At 37.1% G+C, this 20,153-nt stretch overlaps 1 pseudogene; it reads left to right on the top strand.

Annotated features, from left to right (window-relative positions):
• The first annotated feature begins 14,048 nt into the window (after window positions 1–14,048).
• LOC128520477 (cAMP-responsive element modulator-like) lies at window positions 14,049–14,983 on the top strand (annotated as a pseudogene).
• Window positions 14,984–20,153: the final 5,170 nt, after the last annotated feature.

Raw genomic sequence — 20,153 nt, 5'->3', positions numbered from 1 at the left:
AGATAGATAAATAGGTAGAATGGCCCAATGTTGGCACAATGTTGGTTCAGTAGATAATGGCAAGGTTGGAAATTAAATTAGACTCTTTTCATCATTGCCAATAACGCGAAAACACATTTATATAGAAATTTATTTATTAATTTCATTTGTGATAAAATAATTACAAACTAAGAAAATATTTGTAACCATTATGATGATAAACTACCAAATAAATACTTAGTAAAAACACTGTTTCTCTCAGCAAAGTGGATGAAAATAAATACAGTGGAACCTCGGATTACAAGCGTAATTCGTTCCGAAAGCAGGCTCGTATTTCAAAACACTTGTAAATTAAAGCACATTTTCACATAAGAAATAATGAAAATTAAAATTATTCGTTTTACAGCCCAAAAAAATAAATACATAAAAATAATTAACACAAAATATAAAGTAAAAATAAAACAAATTAACCTGCATGTTACCTTAAAAAAAGTAAAAATAAATCCAGACCAATAAGTGTTTCCATTTATGCACACAGGCGCTGTGTGTGTGTGTTTTTCTCTCTTCTGCGCTGCTGAGTGTGTGTTATGTGTGTGCGCGAGCGTAATTTGACACCGTGCCGGTTGTGTGTGAGTGAAGCACCCCCTCTCTGTTTCACACACACACACATAAACACATTAAAGGCGAGAGAGAGAGTGTGAACTGGCACGGTGTCGAATTACGCTTGCGCACACACATAACACACACATTTAAAAACTGACACACACTAAGGGCCTGTCCACACGGAGACGCGTTTCGCTGTATACGCATACATTTTTTATCGTATTGGCGTTTCGTCCACACGGATCCGGCGTTTTAGGAGACTGAAACCGCTATTTTTTGAAACGGGGTCCCAAAAAGGATAAATCTGAAAACGCCACCCTTGCGATTTCGTGTGTACGTCCAATCCGTATATTTTGTGAAACGATGATGTCATCACATCACGTGTCGGCTGCGTCACACGTAACAGCAACAAAAATAATGGCGGACAACATGATTGTGTTCGTGTTGCTACAAAGCCTACTAGCTTTATTTCAGCAAAATCTATTGCTTCTATACAACTGTTATGAGCAACAAGCGATAATGGACAACATCTTGGTTCGTATACAGCGCGAAGGTTATGCGCATGCTCAAAGTCTTCTTCTCCATGTATAGTGTATCTCTATGGCAGAATTACAGCGCCCCATACTGGTCTGGCATATATACTACACCGTTTTCAGTGGTTTCGTGTGTACGCAGATAATTCTTGAGACGACGCCATGTTCACGAAAAAAAATGATCGGATAGGGAGCGCACCGGCTTCGTGTGGACAAACCCTAAAAGAGTGTGTCTGTGCGAACCTGCGCGGTGTCAAATTACGCGCGCGCACACAACACACACACTTTGCAGAGCAAGAGAAAGAAAAACACACACACATAACACACACACTCAAACACTGACACACAGTAAAGGCGAGAGAGAAAGAGAGCGTGTGTGTGTGAGTCGGCGGTGTCAAATTATGCGCGCACACACATAACACACACTCTGCAGCGCTATGGAGACAGAAACACACACACACACGGATTGATTATACCAGTAAGAGACGAGCGCTAAGACCCAGCAGGAGAAATAAATACCTGCAGCGCCAGGAGAGAAAAACCGTTGGCTCAGCTCGGTGTCAAAACAAGAAGCGCATGCGTTATACATGATACTCGGAGCTCGTAAACCACGACAACGCTCGTTTCAAAATGTATTACAAATTTTTGCTCGTCTTTCGGAACACTCGTAAACCGCGTTACTCGTAATCCGAGGTTCCAGTGTACATATAAACAAAGCACCCATTGCCTCAGACTGTCTTTTTATAAGGTGGCTCTGCATCTTTCTCATCATCATTCACCCCGGTACTTTCATATCATCTTGGTCACTGTAGCTCAGCTGTTGTTTATCACCATCTTCATCATCAACAACACAGCATCGGACTGTGACTCTAGGCTGTGTAAATACATCAGTAATTTGAGCCTTATACATTAAAATGTACTTCAAATTTTGTTCTTTGAAATATTCCTTTTCAATTCAGTTCATAGTTTTACAGCACACAGATTTTTCTTCAGATAAACACAGCAATTCAAACAGTAAATAACCCTAGCAAAATTGTGAAATATGTTTCACATGCCAACTACCTTAGTACATACAGTACAGTACATTCAAAAACTGCAAAAACATACTAAAATGCAGTACCCTAAAGCAAAACAATATGTACTGTATATTAGCCTTTCAAAGTTTCTGGCACATAATATGGCAACAATCCCTATGGTTCTAACTTCGCTATGGTTCTGTATCCTCCTGTAATCACTGGAAACAGGTTGATTAACCTAGCATAACAGTGCATAGCTAAACATCTTTCTCACCACATTACAGCAAAACTATTAACTGCATTCATGTTTTTATGTTACCAACACAGATTCACAACATCCTTATATCTGATTCAAGGGTACTTACATCTCTTTTGGGGGAATATTAACCCACCTACCTTAGCTGGTTTAATCAGTAGCCTGGCCTTGGTGGGGTTTAGATTCCTCCCAAACAATAAACAATAATCTAGTCAACTGTTTGACAGTGTTCACAGTTAAGCACAAAGTACAATGAATTTAACATTTATCATTTAAAAAAAAACATAATAAAATAAATGTAAAAAAAAAAAAGCGGAGTCTTAGTTAGGGTACACTTTGTTAGATATATAGCTCTTTCAATATTATTTGGTACTACAGTTGATTGTTAACCAACCCTCATATGAACTCCTAATGTGATTGCATCATTCAGAGAGCCTGCTGCACATAGCTAAAGCAATATAATTTAATTTTCATTGCCATTATCTTCTGAACCAATGTTGGGCCAACCTATCTTTGGCCCTACCAATAGGCCAACAGTGGGCCCACGGACAAAATGACGTATGCACTGCTGTTTGCCCAAAAAAATTCCGACTTCGGAAAGGTTACCATAATTTTGCTGATGTTGAGCCAACAAAGCAGTCCTATCTCGGCCGCAAATTAAAAAGTCTCAATTATCTTAAAAAACACACACACACACACACAACTAGAAAAAAGACATTGGATTATTTTGCATAGATTATTTGTTTAATTCAGTGGTTCTCAAACATTTTCTAAGTTTAAAAGCATAAACACCATTATTCTCTACGGCGCAACGAATGATTTAGGGATCATCGCAAAAAGCGTAGGACAATATTGATCTTCCCTTCTGTTCAGCGCCTGAAGGATCAAAAAGCAACTTTGTTACCACAATAGAAACTAGAAATGCCAGACTAGTACTGCCTGATAAAATAATGTTTAACAAAAATACAGAAACATCAGCATACACATTGGAATAAATGAAACTACATATATAATACCGATTTATAGTACCGTTTCCTTATATATTGTTCCTCTGCAATTAACATGCCAATGTTAAACCATTATTGTTGCACTATGGTTCCACTTTTTCTCTGATTTTATTTTAATTTACTTGTATTATTGATCCATTTCTTTGCGTGTGATTGTTTAGTTTCGAGTGTCTGATCTTTATTGTCAATAAAGAAAAGCATGAATTAGAATATGTATTTTCCTATTATTTTCCACTAATTCCCTCCCGTTCATTGCGCCCCACCTGTCATGTCTGTATTCCCCACTAGTGGGGTGCGCCCCACACTTTGAGAACCACTGGTTTAATTCAAGATGTTTGTAAACAAATTGAAATGAGAGAGACACAGTCTAAATTCTTTCTTTTGCGCACAACGTTTAGCAATGGGTGACATGTTGATTTTAAATGGTGTGCGACCAAGGAAACATGTGGAAACTGAATGTCCCGGAACACCTGCGTAAATGGATTTAGCTTACTACACGATAAACGATTCAAAAACAGGAAGTTGCTGTACATCACAGTAAAGTGATGCAGCCATGTAATGTCAGTAAAATGACGCTACAAATTGAATTGTTAGTGATAAGAGCTTCAGATCTGAACTGATCACTCTTGGTCTCAACTTCTCAAATCTTAGCAATAAGGTAAGAGTAAGAGGTAATAATATTGTGGACATTTTTTTTTTTTTTTATACAGTAACTACCATTGATGCTTCAGAAATTTCTTCATCTGCCATATTGAGTTTTTAACCAACATTTCTTCTGCCATTAGACTTTTGGTTAGATAATTATGTTACCAACCCAGTGCAATTATAAGACCTGTAACATTACTAAACCAGTTAAGCAGGTGTGTTTTTGAAGAATAAACTACTGGACTGTTGTGTGCAACTTTCTCCAAACTACTTTTTTCGATTTCTCATCTGTAATTTACTCTCAGATTACAGAATAGGAAGTGTATTTGGTTGACTCCGAACAAAGTCCAACTCAGTGTAAAAAAGGCGTAAAGATAAACATTTCTATATCCTCTCATACACATTGATTGTGGTAAGATAAAATGGCAGTATATACAAAATCTTGCTGTGAACTAGTACATTTTTTTTTTATTTTCCTAATATTTAACCACCAATTCAATGAAAACCAATACCATGAATTTCACACCAACCAAAATGTTGTAAAATTACAGTTTAAAATAATTAAGGGGTTAATTTTTGTTGCAGACAGACATGTCTGATGGCTTCAACCTGAAATAATAATGTCACTGACTAAATTAAAGCTGATCAGCTTATTATTAGCTCTAACCTTTTAACAATTTCTATGAACTCTTTTTCTATCAGTGACGAGTACTTCAGCTAGTAATTAATATACTGTATGTAAAATCATTCCAAAAACGATTTGGTTTGTCTGTATTTACCCTGCAAAATCCATTAAAATACACAATGCTGGGTTAGATAATTATGTTTTAGACATTTGATTATTTTGCATAGATTATTCGTTTAACTTAAGATGTTTGTAAAAACACATTGAAATGAGAGAGTCACAGTCAAATACTTGTTCACGCACAGTGTGAATTGGTAGGTGATATCATGATTTGAATTGGCAGTCTTAACAGGAGAAACATGGGGAAACCAAATGTCCCAGGACACTTTCATGCATGGATTCAGCTTGTTGTTTTTAGACAAAAAAAACTACTGCATTCTTCAAAAATGAAAAAGCGGAACAAAGGCAAAAGTGGAAAAGCAATACAATAAAATGAAAGCACAATACTGTTAATTTTCTTGATATAAATTGTAAAAAAGGAGTATAATTTAAATGGAAACAGGTAGCTACATCACAGTAAAGTTACATTACATAACATGTGACATCACAGTAAAGTGATGTATCACTAAATTGTTAGTGATCACTCTTGTTCTCCACTCCTCAAATCTCAGCAGTAAAGTAAGAGCTTTCCAACATTGCGGGCAAAGGAGATGTGAAGTAAAACGCAACGACATCATCCTCAATTTTATAAGCACTACTTTTATCCACCAGTCTTGTTAATAATAGCTTTGCGAACATTTATTTATATATATATATATATATATATATATATATATATATATATATATATATAAAACCAACATTGATGTTCTAGCAATTTCCTCATCAGCCATATCAAATTTCCAACCAACATTTCTCCTTGTTTGGTTAGATAATTATGTTGCCAACCCAGTGCAATGGTAAGACCTATGACATAACTGAACTAGTTAAATTCAGGCTGTAGTAAGCTACAGGCGTGTTTTTGAAAAATTGGACAAACCACTGGACTGCAGTGTTGAACTGGAGAATTAATTGAAATATCCCACAAGTTACCTCAGTAAAATGGTTCATTACTGTGAAGCGAATTTTTTTTTTTTTTTTTTTGAAAATTAGGCATTATCTTTTGCTTCTTAAGAAAACGTGGATGGTACTGTATCTAATTTAAAAATATATCAAAGTCAGGTAAAGCGATTCTAACCTGGCATATTAGCAAAAAAAAAAAAAAAAAAAACAAGCCTACATAGTTAAACACAACCTCACCTGACCTCTAATTGAGTCAAATCTGTCAAAAAGTTTTGCCATTACCTAGAATGTGCTATCTAGCTAATGGCAAATTTTGCAAACTTACAGCGATTAAATCATGTTTTCAAGCAAAATAATTAAATTTACTTTTTACATGAAAATATTCCACTTATTTAATTTAATTAACATATCTAACATTTTATTTTAACTTAAGTAAATTTTGTCTGAATACTTCCACTAGTATTTGAGTAAAAGTTGGACATATTTTACATTATCATAATATTTTGTATAATTTAATTAATATTAAATCTTCTAATTGGATAGTTTAATTCTGTATTTCGTATATTTTGCCTCTAAACATCACAATGATAGATAGATAGATAGATAGATAGATTATGTTTTAGATAGATAGATATTTATTTATTGAAATTCATGAAGCAGTCAAGATTGTCCAAATGTTAATTAGCCTGGCAGTAGTTTCTAAACTGTTTGCCAAACCACTTGAATTTAATGAAAATTTACATGTCATTTGCAAATGTTTGTTTCATTTTAAATCAGGCAAAATTACTGGTACTGATGTATTAATCAGTGCAGTTAACGTTACATATTTACATTTTTGTATATAACGTGCCTTGCAAAAGCATTCACAAACATAAATGTATTTTATAGGGATTTTGTGTGATTGGCCAACACAAAGAGGCACATAAGAAGTGGAAGGAAAATGATAAATGCTTTTTAAATGTTTTTACAAATAAAAATCTGAAATGTGTGCCATGCATTTGTATTTAGCCCTTTATTCTGACACTGTTAACTGAAATCGAGTGGAAACAATTGCCTTCAGAAGTCACTCAATTAGTCCACCTGCGTGTAATTTAATCTAACAAAGGAACTCACCAGACAGGTCAGAGATAAAGATGTATGGAGGATTAAAGCAGGAGTAGGTTATAAAAAAGATCCCATGCTTTGAACAGCTAACAGAGCACTGTTTAATCCATTATCCAAAATTGAAAAGAGTGTGGAGCAACTGCAAACCTACCAAGAATTAACCATCCACCTAAACTGACAGGCTGGCAGGGAGAGCATTAATCAGAGAACTAGCCAAGAAGGCCCATGGTGTTATAAACTATTAGTCATGCACTCCACAAATCTGGCCTTTATATAAGAGAATCATAAGAAGTCCCATTAGCAGTTAGTGACAAGCCATGTGTGTGGAAAACTCACACTGCATAGTATAGGCAGCATCATGTTGTGGGGATGCTTGTCTTCCGCAGGAATAGGGAAGGTGGTCAGAGTCGCATGGACTACAATGAAATACAGGGCAAGCTTAGAAGAAAACTTGTTAAGAGTCTTTCTAAAGACTTGAGACTTACTGCAGGACAATGATCCTAAACAAACTGCCACAGGTACAATGGAATGATTTAGATCAAGGCACATTTGTGTGTTATAATGGCCCAGTCAAATCTGTAGCAAGACTTGAAAATTGCTGTTCTCCATCTAATCTAGCTATTTTGCAAAGAATGCAAAGAACTTTTTAACAGTGGTTTTACAAAGTACAGTGGAATCCTTGGATTAAGGGCATAATTCGATCTGGAAGAGGGCTCGTATTCCAAAACACTTATAAACCAAATAAAATTTTATCATAAGACATTATGGAAACTCAAATAATTCGTTTCACAGCCCAAAAAAGTACTTAAAAATAATTAATACAAAACATAAAGTAAAAATAAAACAACTTAACCTGCGCTTTACCTTAAAAAAAAACAAATCCTGACAGATAAGTTTTTCCGTTTTTGCGTTTAGGCGCTGTGTGTGTGTGTGTGTGTGTGTGTGTGAAGCTAAAGTAAGAAGCCCCTCCCCTTCTCCCCTTCACGTCTTACACACCCTTCCTCCACTCTTTTTACATGCACAGACACAACGAAAACACTGTTTCATCAAAAAAATAAACCAGAAATCTCTTTAATGACACTCGATTGAGTGACACACTAACGGAATCACTGCTGTTAAGTAAAAATAAAACAAATTAATCTGCACTTTACCTTTGAAAAGACTATTTTTGAAGGCAACTGTAGGAGGGGTCTGTGTGTGTGGCACGGTGTAGCAGGCACACAAAACAGGCAAAGAGCAGACTGAGCAGAGAGAGAAAATTAATTTTTAACCTCTCTAATGAGACTTGCTTTTGCTTTACACGTGCGCTGTACACACGCATACAGACACAAAATAAAAGATGTTTCACACACACACATGGTCACGGTGTTGTAGTAAACAGCACACGCATGTACAGATGTTGATTATACCAGTAAAAGACACTCACTAAGACCCAGCAGGGGAGTAGATTACCCACAATTCCGCAGTGCAAGAGAGAGAAAAACTGTTGGCTCAGTTGTTATCACGTGACACTCGGCATCAAAAGAAGAAGCGGATGCATGATACATGATACTCGGTACACGTAAACCAAGACTTGTTCGTTTTCCAAGTCAAAGTTTATTAAAAATCTAAGCTCGTCTTGCGTAACATTGCTAACTGTGTTACTGGCAATCCAAGGTTTCACTGTATTTAATTAGGAAGACTGAATACAAGTGCATGCCACACCTTTTAAATATTATTTGTAAAAACAAACAAAATTTTTTTTTAATTTTTATCATTTTCATTCCACTTCACAATTTTGTGCCACTTTGTGCACTTTCGTTTGTGGTTATAACGTGACAAAATGTGAAAAAGTTCAATGGGTATGAATACCTTTGGCCAGCCATGTACACACAACTTTATATGCAGTCATTTGATTGTTTTGCATAGATTATTTGTTCAATTCAAGATGTTCAAAAAAACATCAAAATGAACAAGACACAGTCTAAATCCTAAATCGGGCACAGTGTGAAGTAGTGGGTGATGTCATTATTTGAATTAGCAGGCACAACAGAGGAAACTGAATGCATTTTAGTTTTTGCTTATAATTAAAAAAAAATAGTTTTAATAATTGTTTATAAACTGTTTGTTCAACAATGAAGAATTCATGTTAAACAGACAATTTTTTTTGTATTTCAGGAAAAACCTGCATAATCATTGTCCTTCTTCACTGTTGACTATATTAAGAGCAGAAATGATCAGTTAAATCTATTCGGCATTGTGAATTAGCACCAGCCTTCTACAGCACCAACAGAGGCCAGGAATGTAAGACTTTTTTTTTTTATCCAAAAAAAAATTATTTTGGCTAGTGCTAGATTTTAAGTTTAAGTAATTATTTATACCAAAGTAATTATCTCCTGTCAGCTCTTACCTAAAAATATGAGATTTGTGAATGTATTTCTTTGCCTCTAGATGCCTTGGAGTCTGAGCATGGCATCAGCATTGGAAACAGTAATCTGAGTTACCAGAATTTCAGCCTCAGTGGCATAGTTAAGATTTTTCCCTGCATCAGATGATATATAATAATGATACAATGTCATGTTTTAAATTGTTATTTTGCAATTTGTAAATGGTATATTGACAGCATTGAATATGTTGTCATGTACAGTATTTGTATTTAATCAGTGAACCTACAGTAAACTGACATGGGTAGGTGTATGTAAGGACTGTTACAATGAGTCAATTGATTTATTAGTATATGTTGAAAGAAAAGTAATGAGTCTAATAGGAAAAAATCCTATGATAAACACTCATCTTTTAAGCATATTTTAAGGATGTATGCTATTACCGAACCTCTGGACATCCAGTGACTTCCAAGAAAGACTGGAAGACAACAGAAAAAGAATGGTGATGCTAGATAGACAGATGACCTCCAGGAAAGAATGAGATGGGGGTATTGGGCCAGTATTGGACCATACACAGCACTCGCAAAAGGGCACCAAGCAAGCCATACATGAGCAATACTCCAAAGTCTTCTAAAGGACGGGAGTGAGGGGTGTGTTGGGAGAATGAGAGATTTAACTGTCTGGGTTCAACAGTTACGATCAGGACAGGAACAAGAACACAAATGAAACCTCACTCAAACACCATAACAGGGGAAGTCACCAGAGGTAAAGTGCGCCTGCATTAAGATCTGCAAGAACTTAAGGGGCATCAAAATGTACTAAGCCAAGACCAAGTGTTGGAGGGAGAAGACTCAGGTGCGGCACGCAAAGTTACAATCTAGTGAGAGAAAGGAAAGCTCCAGCCAGGAAGCACCCCACAGCACTGCTGATTTTTTAGCACTCAGTTACCTACCCCACCAAAAGAACATTTCCACAGATGCCATACCATAGCCTAAGCCCATGAAAAAGGAGATTAAATGTGTGTCTGACAAGGAGTGGGCTAGCTTTGATGAGGACCTAACCAGAATCTTAAAAGTCATGTTAGCTTGAAAGTAAACACTCTTACATAAAACATGTACAGTACAACCTGGCAAAGAAATGATTTTAACAGAGAGGAATCAATGCAGGAATCAATGCATCAATGCAGGGAAACAACCGAACCAAGGAGGGAGGGAAAGTCACAATTTAAAGAAAGATATTAAGAGCCTTAACAAGAGATACAAATCAAGCAGCACTGAGAAAAAGGAAGGCATAAAGGCTCTCACAAGCACTCACAAGACTTCAGGACTGCCTCAGGAGAATTAGAAGGGGAGAAACAACAAAAAAAACTGAGAAGGAGAAGTAGAGTATTAAGGATCCCTAAAACTTCACCAGGTCTCTACTCCTAAAGAGGAGGTGGAGGCATGGCAAAGAGGGTGTCCATGTACAGTACATGATTGAAAATGAAGAACTACAGTACATCACAGAGTGGCAGCACCTGTAGAGAGAGATTGTCACAGGATGTATAGTCTCCTCATCCTGTTTGTCATAGGCATGAATCTCCTCATCAAAGCAGAAGAAAAGGTGGACTCCAGCACTCAGCAACCAGCTATCAAGGGTTAAATGGATGACCTTACAATTATAACTTTATCCCATGTACAGGCTAGGTGGGTCCTAACAAAGGTTTCTGAAGTGGCTAAGTGGGCCAGAATAACTTTTTTAGGCCAGAAAATTAAGGAGCCTGGTCATTAGGAAAAGTAAGTAAGTTTAGGTGTATGGCTGATGAAATGGGGTCACACTTACAGTAGTGCAAGGAGTGGAATGTAAGATCAACTTACATCTCAAAAGATGTCTGGGAATCCCTCCAGACTTCAAATCAGGCAGGCTATACATCAGATTACAATTACAACTAGACTTCCAAATAGCGAAGTGCAGGATGACCATGTCTTTCAGGGACTCAAGAGACAACAAGGTCAAAAAGGCTGGAAAACTAGGTCAGAATGGAAGTACAGTAGGAGACTTCAGCTGACCCTACCAAAAGGGAACCAAAACTCAAAAAAATAATTGAAACACCATGCTCAGTAAGGCAAGGCCTGGGAATGATTTACTTCCAAAAGCCAACACTGTGGAGAAAATTGAGGTCAAGAAACTCTGCCATGGTCCAGGCCAAAATAAGGGACCTAAAGGAAGATCCGAGGAAGGCAAGGTTGTGGATTGAGAATCCCAGGGCACCTGGACATGGTGGGATCTCCCCAAGAGAAAGGTGACATGGGCTGTCCTATGGAGGCTTGAGCCATACTGGATCTGTTTCTTGCTTAGGGTTATCTATGACACCCTTCCAACTCCTGCGAACTTACACAGATGGGGGATGAGGGATGACCCAACATGCAGGCTCTGCGGGAAAAAGGGAGTGATGGCACACATCTTGACAGGATGTAAGACCACAGTTCCCCATGGCAGATCCAGATGGGGCCACGACAAAGTACTAACTGTGCTAGCTGACATCCTAGAGCAGGAGAGGATCAGGAAATGTCAACATAAGATGAAAGGGCCATCTAGTATAACCTTTGTTAAGGAGGGGACAAGGCCACCAGAGCCCAATAAAACCAAGGTAAGTCTTATACAGTCTGCCCAAGCATGGGTGCTTAGGGTAGACCCAAAGAGAAGGCTCCAGTTCCGAGATGTCATCCACACTACTTACAATGCCATGGAAAGAGGGGTTAAAGGAGGCATTTAAAATTAAGTCTAAACGCTATAAAGTTCTGGAGCTGCAGGGTCAATGACTGGCAGACATGGTATCCAGTGGAGGTGGAATAAAGGGGCTTTTCAGCACTATCAGCCTGGAAGCTGATGACAGACATTAGACTGAGGGGACCTGAGAGAAAGAAGTCAGTGTGATAACTGATGGAAGCTGCAGAAAGCCTCATGCTGGATTTGGAGCTGGAGGTAGAAGCTAAGCTGGCAACCAGGATGGAGTGGCTGGCCCCCACTGCTAAGCCAGCAACAGGAGTGCTATGGCTAGTGGTCGAAACACAGAATCATTGATTACCATCTAATGACACAACCTCCTGGCTAAAGGCTCCAGTCATTAAAAAATGACTGAAGGAGAAGCATCCAAGGATTTATGCTATTACAAATAATAAAAAACACATTATGGGTTTCCCTTTTTTTCATCTTGAAAGTACATGATATATAGCTTTTAAAACCCCTGCTGCTGCATGTTACAATACCACTTTGAAATTAAGATTAACAACACAAACACTTATGGCTTACTTATGAAATCAGGAAGAGATGACAAGAGGCAGTGATTGTTTAAAGACCCACTGAGCTACTGACATTATGAGGCTGGTGATGTCATAGTATGTCAATAGCTTTAATTGTAATTGCACACATAGCTAGTCACTGTATGATGGCTGACAAAGAAACACATGGGTTTAAAAGAGAAAAAACAGGTTCTAGATGGTTCTACAGTGTGTAAATACCTTTACATAACACTTAATAGTATAGCATTGTGTTTCAGCAAACAACATAATGTTTAAGTCTACTCTCAGTTTATAACTCCTTTTAAATGTTGAGAGTATTCTAATGATAAATAGTAAATCACCATATATTGAATTTGTGTAGGGCTCCTTAATTTCCAGGTTTGTTAAGAGAATTGTTAAAGTAAATCAGTCTCAGCTTGTTTTGAGATGCTAAACTGTCATAGACACTTATCATGTATCAATAAGTACAAAGATATGTCATGCATTTTAAACGTCGTATGATTAGAATTAATTTTGTGGAAACTTTAAGAGTTAGTTTCTGCAAGTTACTCAGCAAATGGATCCTAAATGGATCTTTCTCAGGTCTTTATATTACTTTTTTTTTCTTTTTTTTTAGCTATGATCATACCTTCCTGATTAATCTCTCTTAAAACCCGCAGAGCCTCTATCCTGCCTCATTGAATAACTTGCTAAAAGAAAATTAAATGTAATACCTACAATCTTAAATCTAAATAAAATTTTTAAAAGTTGTAGTTTTGCCTTGAATGATGTTGTCTTTTGAAGTGAAGTTAAATGCGATCATGCATATTGAAGGGTGTTTGTTATCGCTTCCAGGGAAGCTGCACGGGAATGCCGGCGGAAGAAAAAAGAGTATGTCAGATGTCTAGAATTTATTTCGTGGAAACTTTAAGAGTTAGTTTCTGCAAGTTTCCCAGCAAGCCCTTGCCTGAATGGATCTTTCTCAGGTCTTTATATTACATTTTTTTGTTGTTGTTTTAGCTATAATCATACCTTCCTGATTAATCTTTCCTGCATTCTCATTACTCAGAAAATGAAAAGAGTGATCGAGACAGAACATAATTAAAATAATTATGAAAATACTTTTCATAAAGGGTAAATAAATGCCTTCTAACAAAAAACCTCACCCCATTAACAATTCTAAGAATTATGTTGTTAAACAATAACCCACTTTTCACTTATATTATTCAAAGCATCTGCTAAACAAGACTTGGATATAAGCTGTTACTATATAAACACAGTAATATTAACATTTATGTTATTACGGAGCAACCTGCACCGTTATACTGTACAAAAATCATGTATATCCTCTGACCAAAACTGCTTAGAATACACCTTTATAATTTGTGCTGTTATGCATACAGTACCTTCTCTTTTTTTTCAGTTGTCTTTGCACATCAATAGCCACAAAAGAGCTCAAATAATTCTGTTTTATTATTGGCACGTTAGTTCATATATTCCGGAATAAAATAAAATAAGTTACAAATTTCTTGACCAGATATATAATGTGCTTGACGATGGTTTTGTCTGTTTGTGTGTGGGTTACTCTAGCTGCTACTGGAGACATGTCAGCACTTCAGATCTGTTCTCCTACTGTCAGCCTGCCGCAGGGTGTAGTGACAGGGAGCTCAACAAGGCCTCTGCACAGCTCTCAGAAACTTCCTGAGGAGGCTTCACGCAAGAGGGAGCTTCGCCTGATAAAGAACAGGTAACATACGGTACTCTAGTTCTATACTTACCACACTACACACTACATATCTGTACTGGTGTTGTGGTATTGAATGGTGTCCTAGTGCACAAACACAGACAGCCCATTTTGCTATGTTTTCAACAAATAACTGCTCTCATTATTTATTTTTATGCATAATGTTTTCAATTACATCAACTCAGTGGCTTTAGTTGTTCAACACAGTTTCTACTGTCTTTTTATTTAAACTTAAATTACTGACAAGTAATTTCTTAGTTCAATTTCAGGTTTGCACTGCCAGAAACTTGTAATCCTAGTAATCATATGCTGCAGAAGTGAGATATAGGCTTGTCATATTTTTCTGCTGAGTTTAAAAGGAATTCATAATAGTGTGCTGCTACCACATACAGTAATCAGCTAATCCTATTAAAATGAACAGAACTTCTGGTGGATTCTTAAAACCCGCGGAGCCTCTGTCCTGCCTTATTGAATCACCTGCTAAAAGAAAATTAAATGTAATAGCAACAATTTCAATTCTAAATAAAATATTAAAAAGTTGTTGTTGTTGTTGTTGTTGTTTTGCCTTGAATAATGTTGTCTCTTGAAGTGAAGTTAAATGCAATCATGCATATTGAAGGGTGTTTGTTATCGCTTCCAGGGAAGCTGCACAGGAATGCCAGCGGAAGAAAAAAAGAGTATGTCAGATGTCTTGAAAATCGTGTGACTTTGCTTGAAAATCAAAACAAGGCACTCATCGAAAAACTCAAGGACTTAAAAGACTTGTACTGTCACAAAACAGAATAAAAAACAAATGTTGAAGATAAAACACTGGAGACTGTGCTCGTGTTTCACTCTCTGCTTAGTCACTGCTTGCAAATGCAAAAACTGACACTGATGTTCATGTATTTTTATATCTTGATTGTGAAAATGTGTGAGTGCCAGGTGGTTGTTTTACAGAACTGATTAGCTGCACTTATCTAGTGAACGAGGCATTTTGCCTCTATTACTTGTGCTTTTGCAGTATTAAGTGCCAAAAATACTATTTTCTATTTTATCTCTGCTTTTTCTCTTTGTTTAGTTGTTCTGCATGTTTATTATCCTCCTTCATTTTGTTTTTATAGCTATCTTTAGAAGAAAAGATATATACCAGTACAAAAGAAAGACCAAAATACCTTACAATATATACAATATAGATTATATATTAAATAAGCTGTTACTGTATATGTGTATATTTAATTGTAGCTTCCTCACATACAGATGTATTTGTACTGCGTCTTAATGATGAACTAAATATTGAAGTGATTTTGGATCTTTATACATTTTATGAATTTTAATACGGAATAATTATTTGATTATTTGATATATAATCTAAAAATATTTTATTTCTTTAAGGTAAATTACTCTGCATATTTTTATGTAAAATTTTGGTACAGTACATTATATTACAGTTTCCTACTTGTTTTTTTTTTTTCAAAATACCGTACATTACTGTAAAAGAAACAGCATTACTGTGATTTACAATATTTAACTGTAAATCACAAAGGCTTTTTGGATTTTCATTTAGGATATGGAATGCTACACTGTTTTGTTCATCATCTATTTCTTGTAGAATCCACAATTATCGGGTATTGTAAACATTCTATTTATGCAGCATTTATCTTTTTGGATGTAAACACTATTTTGAAAACAATTACTCACGCATTTTAAAACCTTTCTGTAGCACTTTATTGCGGTTGGTTTAAAAGAAATACAGTAATTAACTGCAAATTGCAAAGCATTTTGGGATCTTCAGTGACGCGGGAACTCCATGCTCTTTGAATCTTTTCATCCATCATAATCGTGGAATTTTTGTGGAACCCATAATCATCAGGTATCGTAACCAATTTTTTTGTTTAACATTCTCATACTCAGAGTGTAAATTAGGGAGGGTGCACACTTTTGAAAATGTCAAAACATTTACCACACGTGTCAATGCACCACAAATGCTTATTGTTTCTGTACAAGCTGTTTAATTTTATTAGTACAGCTAACAACCAACCTGAACACCAGCAGCACATGCTACACGTGCTATAATAATTAATTCAGCTCCCGTTACTGAACTAATCATGACGTTGAATTGATTTGAGCTAAACATTAAGCACTAAAAGCTATAAATAGTCATGTTGTGTCGAAGTTGGTTCCCCCATCGGGATTATTATTATTACTATTAATATTATTAATGTCTTGAGACCCTATTCTAGGTCCCTTTTCTGGCGTTATGGTTTTGCTGAAAAAACAAAAGAGAAGAAATATCAGACAAAATCTCGCCAGTATTACTGCTGACTTGTTTCTCGACCACAGGGAAAGTCTGTGCACTGTGCTTTGTCACTGTCAGATACTTTTTTCCTCATATTTTCTAGTTCTCACCAGTGGCGGCTGCTAGCTTTTGAAACAGGGGAAGTTCATATTAGGCCTTCATCTTAAAATTCATTATGTTATTTGTATGTAAATTCTGCCTCCGTTCCTTTTGCAGAAAATGGTCTTTGACCCTGACGTACCAATTGGCCGTCTTTTCCAGGGACTTAACCAGTTTCCTCTCAATGGCCAGGAGAGCAAGGTTGCTTAAATGATCTTGGCCCATCGTGTTGCAGATGTATGACTTAACCCATTTTTAACAGGAGAAGCTCCTCTCTACACCTGCTCATGTAGTGCTAACTGTTGCGACTAACGACAACAGCTTGTATGGCTGAGGCATTGCACTTTCCAACTCCATGTCTTTAAAAAACACCAAGAAATCACATAGCTTACCCCTGCTCCTCTGTAAGTCATGATCGGAATATAGTACTTGAAGTTCAGATCTCAGTCTCCCTGAGTCAAAGAAATGGCCATAACTTTTCAGCACACTTTCAAATGCCTCCTCTGGAAACACTTGTCTCATTTCATCAAATTTCCCTGGATTGACTAATTCTAAGAAGCTCATGCTTTCCAAATTTGAAAAACACTGAGAAATCTACTCCATGAGTCTTGTCTGCCATTATGCACAGCTTGTTAGCTGGCTAGTTTCCCCTTTCACGAGGTACTTCAATTATATGAACGTACTAACTTTACAATACTGAAACTAGTATATATCACCAGCAAAAAATACAGAGTGCAGCAGTTCGTTGTACCACTTCACCTGCAAATCCGCATGGGACTGAACTTGAATCTCTGTAGCGCTGATGTATACTTAAGACATGCTGCCAATCAAAAAAGGGGTTCTGCCCTTTAAACAGCTCCTCCAATCATCATGCAGCAGCCCAGCGTCCTGGCCCGCCCACTGCTCTATTCACTCCCAGAGAAGCTGAGCTTCCCTGGAAGTGACGATTATGGTGCATTTATTTAATTACCGACCAGCTTTTCTGCAGTGAAAAAAGCTCCTCTGTGCTTGCCCATAGAGCTCGAGTGAAGCTGGGCTTCAGGAAGGTTTAACGCGCTGTGCTGCACGGAAATGTATGACAAGAAAATCGCGTCAAACAATCTACAGTAAATACCTGATTCTGAACGAGCCAGTCATGAAGCTGAACGCGTTCTAGCGCACTTTTATTAAAACCAATATAAATACAACAGTGCATATATGAGCATTTATTTTCTGACATAGTAGAGGAAGCGAAGCTTCCCTTGTAGTCTTAGAGCAGCCGCCACTGGTTCTCACACATATTGGACTGTTACTACTGATGTGTTGCCACACCACAGGTGAATTAGCTGAATTTTATCCTTCTAAATATGTTCATTATAGCAAGGGAAACCACAGAAAATCACATAGCATTTTTAAAGAATTAATTGATAAATTCTGTGGTAAAATAAGTATTTGGTCACCTACAAACAAGCAAGATTCCTGGCTTTCACAGACCTGTAACTACTTCTTTAAGAAGCTCCACTCCGCTCCACTCATTCATTACCTGTATTAACGGCATCTGTTTGAACTCATTATCAGTATAAAAGACACCTGTCTGCAACCTCAAACGGTCACACTCCAAGACCAAAGAGCTGTCAAAGGACACCAGAAACAAATTTGTAGACCTGCACCAGGCTGGGAAGACTGAATCTGCAACAGGTGAGTAGCTTGGTGTGAAGAAATCAACTGTGGGAGCAATTCTTAGAAAATGGAAGACATACAAGACCACTGATAATCTCCTTCTATCTGGGGCTCCAAGCAAGTTCTTACCATGTGGGGTTAAAAAGATCAAAAGAACTGTGAACAAAAATCCCAGAACCACACAGGGGGATTTTGTGAATGACCTGCAAAGAGCTGGGACCAAAGTAACAAAGGCTACCATCAGTAACACACTGCGCGGCCAGGGACTCAAATCCTGCAATGCCAGATGGTCCCTCTGCTTAAGCCAGTACATGTCCAGGCCTGTCTGAAGTTTGCTAGAAAGCATTTGGATGATTCAGAAGAAGATTGGGAGAATGTCATATGGTCAGATGAAACCAAAATAGAACTTTTTAGTTAAAACTTAACTTGTGTTTGTAGGAGAAAGAATGCTGGGTTGCATTTAAGGAACACTATACCTACTGTGAAGCATGGGGGTGGAAACATCATGCTTTGGGGCTGTTTTTCTGCAAAGGGACCAGGGCCCGATTTTCAAAAGTTTATTTATCGCTAAGTGGTTCTTAAGTTGTTCCTTAACCTCTCTCTTGACGTTATGGCACATTACCCAAAACGTACCAACCTTAACTCATTCTTAGCATAGTTTCAGCTCAAGATGCTAGTCGCCACCACTGCAGTCTTTATAAATCAGCGATGTATGCAAGCACATTATGGCACATTATCAAAGTCGTATTAATTATAGAATATACTGTAGGCCTTTTTAAGAATTTTATTTTATTTGATATCAGAACTAATATGGGAGCGATACAGCGTGTTGTTGTACTAAACTGAAGATGGCGCCGTCCGCGAAGCCATGTGGTTCATGTAAATTTTTCCTTACTACACACGGTTTGACTCTCTGTGAGGTGCGGTGTTATACCCCTATCTTACCTAAGTGGTTTCACGCGGTGGCCGTAAGTAGGGTTCATCATGATTTACTGCGAGTTTTTGCGCTGTGATTACGTTTTCATCTTTCCACAGGAAAAATTTAAATAAACCTGACAAAAACCCACGCTGAATCATGATGAACCGTACTTACTGTGTGAAACCGCGTAGGTGAGATAGGGGTATTAAACCTCTACTCTGTCATCTCATTGTATTCATTTTATAAGTGTGCTATACAACCCCAACCACTAGCATGCTTCACATTGTTTCTGAAGCTGGCTAAGTGTTGTCAGCTGTTTGTCAATCAACTATGATTGTATACCCGGTTCATTTCACCACCACTACAGGTTACATAAAAAAAATATTAGCTTGGTGACAGTTAGGTGATTTTATTTATATATTTGTCTGTTATGGCATGCTATTGATAAGTTACCAGGAAAATACCAGGAACAGTGTTTGAAAACCTTGTGAAGACTAACAGAAAATGTTATTGCGAACAAAGGGTATATTAAGATGAAATTTTTTCATTGACAAAATACTTATTTTCCACTATAATTTGCAAATAAATTCCATTAAAATCCTACAATGTGATTATCTGGATTTTTTTCTTATTTTGTATAAGGTATACCTATCATGAAAAAAAACAGGCCTCTCTCATTTTTTTAAGTGGGAGAACTTGACCAATTGGTGGCTGACTAAATACTTTTTTGCCTCACTGTACAGTATATAGCCGACAAGTGCATCAGCTGAGGTTCATCATTCCAAATATGTCCTGTATAGCAGCAGAAACATATCCTGATGGCTAGAATTCATGTTATCGGATAATGCGTCCACAGCTGTCAAAATGGTACGACTGACCTGTATACAGCCGACAAGTCCATCAGCTGAGGTTTTCTAAAATCTGTCATTCTAAATGTTCTGTATGTTAGAGCAAGGAAAATGTATCCCGATGGATGAAATTGTCAAGGTCAAATACTTTTT

This window comes from Clarias gariepinus, chromosome 4 (genome assembly GCF_024256425.1).
Source record: "Clarias gariepinus isolate MV-2021 ecotype Netherlands chromosome 4, CGAR_prim_01v2, whole genome shotgun sequence".
NCBI classification, from domain to species: Eukaryota; Metazoa; Chordata; class Actinopteri; order Siluriformes; family Clariidae; genus Clarias; species Clarias gariepinus.
This window is presented reverse-complemented; position numbering and strand designations above follow the sequence as displayed.